Source organism: Phoenix dactylifera, unplaced genomic scaffold (genome assembly GCF_009389715.1).
Source record: "Phoenix dactylifera cultivar Barhee BC4 unplaced genomic scaffold, palm_55x_up_171113_PBpolish2nd_filt_p 002721F, whole genome shotgun sequence".
Lineage (NCBI taxonomy): Eukaryota > Viridiplantae > Streptophyta > Magnoliopsida > Arecales > Arecaceae > Phoenix > Phoenix dactylifera.
The window spans coordinates 22,501-27,138 of record NW_024069858.1 but is presented as its reverse complement, the minus strand read 5'-3'; positions in this window follow the sequence as shown (position 1 = coordinate 27,138).

Here is a 4,638-nt window from a genome sequence, read left to right as displayed (position 1 = left end):
TGAATAAGAACTATCAAGGATCGATTCCCCATTCCACGGTGGATGAGATGCTTGATGAACTACATGGTGCAACGGTCTTCACCAAACTTGATTTAAGGGCGGTACCACCAAATTCGAATGAAGGAGGAAGACATTCACAAGACGGCATTCCGAACACATTCGGGCCACTACGAATATCTTGTCATGCCATTTGGCCTTTGCAATGCTCTTCCACATTTCAAGCTACAATGAATGAGGTATTCCGGCCTTACTTGAGAAGTTCTGCTAGTATTTTTTGATGATATCTTGGTCTACTCCCACTCTATGGAAGAGCATGTCAACATTTGGAGGTTGTTTATCCATCTTGGAGAAGCACCACTTCTACATCAAGCCTTCCAAATGTGCCTTTGCCCAAAAGGAGTTAGAATATTTGGGGCACTATATCGGAGAAGGTGTGAAGGTGACCAAGGAAGATTGAGCTATGGTGGATTGGCCTCTACCCAAGAACATCTCGGCTCTTAGAGGGTTCTTGGAATTGACCGGGTCTATCGGAGGTTTGTGAGAACTATGGGTTGATTGCTAGACCTCTAACTTCCAAGTTGAAGAAGGGAGAATTTGAATGGACTCCGGGTCGAGGAAGCATTTGACAACTTGAAGAGGGCCATGACTCAAACACTGGTCCTAGCACTTCCGGACTTCTCTATTCCATTTGAAGTCTACACCGATGCAAGTGGAGATGGCATCGGAGCGGTCCTTGTGCAACAAAGAGGCCCCTAGCCTTCCTCTCCAAAGCCTTGGGCCCCATGAAGAAGGCGTGGGGAACATATGCAAGGGAGCTACTAGCATTGGTGCATGCCGTCAAGGTATGGAGGCCCTATTTGCTTGGGAGAAGTTCACTATTATCACCGATCAACAAGCATTAAGGCATCTTTGGAGCAAAATTGTGACCCGGATCAACAAAAATTCTTAGTCAAACTACTTGGCTTTGAATATGACATTGTATACCAACCGGGGAAGGAGAACAAGGTGGCGGATGCACTATCAAGGAAAGAAGGAAGCCCAATGCTTTGGGCGGCCGAAGGAGAAGAGCCTACTTCCATGGCTCTTAGTGGGATCGAATGGAGGATTTGGGACCAAATCCGGGAGGCAAACAAGCTTGATGCTCGAGCCTTGGAGATCAAAGAAAAGATTGAAGCTTCAACCGAGGGGTGGCCAACTACAAGCTCAAGGAAGGACTCATCATCTACAAAGGGTATGTCTATGTACCTAATGTCCCTAATTTGAGAAGAAACATCCTTGATCATTTTCACAATAGTAAGGAGGGTGGACACTCGGGTTGGTTTCGCACTTATATCCGAGTTAAGCACTTCTTCTATTGGGAGGGACTTAAAGCCGAAGTCAAGGCATTGGTGGCCGGTTGTGAAATTTGCCAAAAGATCAAGTATGATCCAAGGGCACCAATGGGTCTTCTTCAACCACTCCCTATTCCAAGTATGATTTGGGAAGACATCTCTATGGATTTTGGTTGAAGGATTGCCTACTAGCAAAGGGTATGAAGTCATCATAGTGGTAGTGACCGACTAAGAAATATGCTCATTTCATCCCCATCAAACACCCCTACACGGCCAAGTCGGTGGCTACATCATTTGTGGAGTCGGTAATCAAGTTGCATGGTGTCCCAAAGAGCATAGTATCCGATCGGGATAGGGTATTTATGAGCACATTTTGGAAAGAATTATTCACACTTCAAGGGAGCATATTGAAGACAAGCTCATCCTATCATCCTCAAACGGATGGGCAACGGAGGTAACCAACGGACCCTTGACAATATTTAAGATGTTTTTGCCACAACCAACAATCCAATGGGGAGAGTTCATTGTTTGGGCCGAATATTGGTACAACACTACCTTTCATGCATCTATCAAAACTAGCCCATTTGAGTTAGTTTATGGGAGACCACCTCCGGGTTTGCACCGACATGAGAGGGGGACGGCCAAGAATGAAGAAGTAGAACAAACATTGGCCGGAAGAGATGAAGCTCTAACCAATGCAAGAAGGGAGCTCAAGAAGGCCCAAGAAAGAATGAAGAGGTATTATGACAAAAACCGAAGAGAGGTAACCTTCAATCCCGGAGATTTTTGTTTATTTAAAGTTACAACCTTACACTCAAAAATCTCTCAAGAAGAATTTTAGCCACAAACTCTCTCCAAAGGTTTTTATGGGCCATTCAAAGTAGTGGAAAGAATGGGAGAAGTAGCATACCGGTTGGACTTGCCCACTACTTCATTGCTACATCCGGTCTTTCATGTGTCGCTACTCAAGAAAAGCGGTGGGTGACCCTTCATTGATAGAAAAAGACTTACCCACCTATGATCATGATGGAAGATTATTACTCCAACCCAAGGAAGCCATTAAATACCGCATTTGAGGAAAGGAGAGAACGAAGAAAAGAATGGCAAGTCTTAATCTCATGGGAAGGTATGCCAAAAGAAGGGGCCACTTGGGAGAATTATGAAGAAATGACCCGGCGATACCCACATTTTATCCTTGAGGACAAGGATATTCTTCAAGGGAGGGAGAATGTTGAAGACCCTCGCAAGCGCCACCGTCGGGGGCCTTCAACCAAGGGGAAATACCGGCCCGGAGGAGGACCACGAAAGGACATGCCAAGGTATGAGTTTACTATTTTGCTTGGAAAGCATTGGCCGAAGCCCATTTATGCTTGGCCAAGCCTTGGCCAAGCCCCTCCATGCTTGGCCTAGCCTTGGCCAAGCTCTTCTCCACTCGGCTAAGCTCACCCATGACCGTGCCCAACCAAGGCCGCGCCCGTGCCCACGCTCGAGCGCGCCCAAGACATGCCCAAGCATGCCTCAGCCACTGCTGGGGCGCGGCCCAGGCCATGGCTGGGCGAGCCCAGGCCACAGCCACACTCAGGCCACGGCTGGGCACGCCCAGGACACAGGCCGCGCGCCCAGCCGCCCGCCCGCGCGCCCAGGCGCGCGCCTGCACGCCCAGGCGAGGTTCGGGCCAGCGAACCTCGCCGCTGACCGCAGGGCCCGCGCGCCCGCCCGCGCGCCCGCCCGCGCGCCCGGCCCGCGCGCCCGCCAGCATGCCCGGGCGAGGTTCGGCCCAGCGAACCTCGCCGCTTGCGCGCGCGCCCAGGCGCGCCCGACCGTCCCTGCGCGCCGCCTGCGCGAGCGCCCACGCGCGCCCGACCGGACCTGCGCGCGCGCCCACGCGCGCCCGACCGCCCCTGCGCACGCCGCCTGCCGCGCCTCGGCGCCCGTGCCGCGCCCTGCCGCACGCCTGCCGCGCCTCGGCGCCCGTGCCGCGCCCTGCCGCACGCCTGCCGCGCCCACGCGCGCCTGCCGCGCCCCTGCCGCGCCCCCTGGCGCCCTGCCGCGCCCCCTGGCGCCCCTGCCGCGCCCCTGCCACGCCCCCTGGCGCCCTGCCGCGCGCCCAGGCGCCCTGCCGCGCGCCCAGGCGCCCTGGCACGCGCCCAGGCGCCCTGCCAGCCAGCCTGCCGCGCCCAGGCGCCCTGCCACAGCGCCCAGGCCGTGCCATAGGCCTGCCAGCCCCCTGCCAAGGCCCCAGCCGGGCCAACAGCCTATGTCCAAGGCTTGCCCATGCCTTGGCCAAGCCCTTGGCCCTTCTCATGCCATGAAGACCCCTATGCCTTGGCCACTCTTGGGCCACTTGGGGAGCACTATAAATAAGAGGGAATGAGGCTCTTTTGACCATCTTACATCTTTTATCTTGCATCTTAGCACTTGTTGTATTTCGGCCTTAGTGGCTTGGGAGGGACCTTGTCTCTTTGTATTCGGTCTTGGGGTTTGTCCAAGACTTGGGCTAGGGGAAACCCATCATAGTTTCCCTTAGATATTTTGCTTGTAAGCTTCATTTTGGGAAATAGAATCAATCAAGCGTTCCTCTAACTTTCTCCACAAATACTCTTAAGTTTGATTGTTTTCTTCTCAAGCCAAGGGTCGGGTCAAGCTGCAACCAGTAGACCCTCCCCTTGCCTTGATTCCCTCGGCTACTTAAGAGCTTGGCACACCGCGGCACAAGCTCAACTACCTTGGCGTTACCCGATCGGCCCTTTTCCAACAACTTTAAGGCATCCGCAAGGTGCGCACGAGCAAGACTTGGTGTGGTGGCTTGGGGGCCGAAAGCCACCCTCCAACAGCCACGGCCGCGCGCGCCCGCGCCCAGGCCACGGCCGCGCGCGCGCGCGACCTGGCCCGGCTCCATCCGGGGCGCCGCGAGCTTCGGTCGAACCTTTGCCGTGACTCTTCGCAATAATTCAGGCCCATTCACACTTGGCCAAGCCTAGGCCAAGCCAAGGCCTCCAATGCTTGGCCAAGTGCCTCCAAGGTCGGCCAAGATGGTGCCCAGCGTGCCAAAGCCAGGGCATGCCCGTGCGCGGCCCAAGCCGCGCCCATGCGCCCCAGCCGCACGCGGCCGCGCGCGCCCGCGCCCAGGCCACGGCCGCGCTGCGCGCCTGGCGTGCCCGCGCCCAGGCCACGGCCGCGCGCGCCCGCGCCCCGGCCGCGCGCGCCCGCCGCGCGCGCCCAGGCCCCGGCCGCGCTGCGCGCCTGCCGCGCGCGCCCGCGCCCAAGCCACGGCCGTGCGCGCGCGCCCGACCGCCCCCGCGTGCAC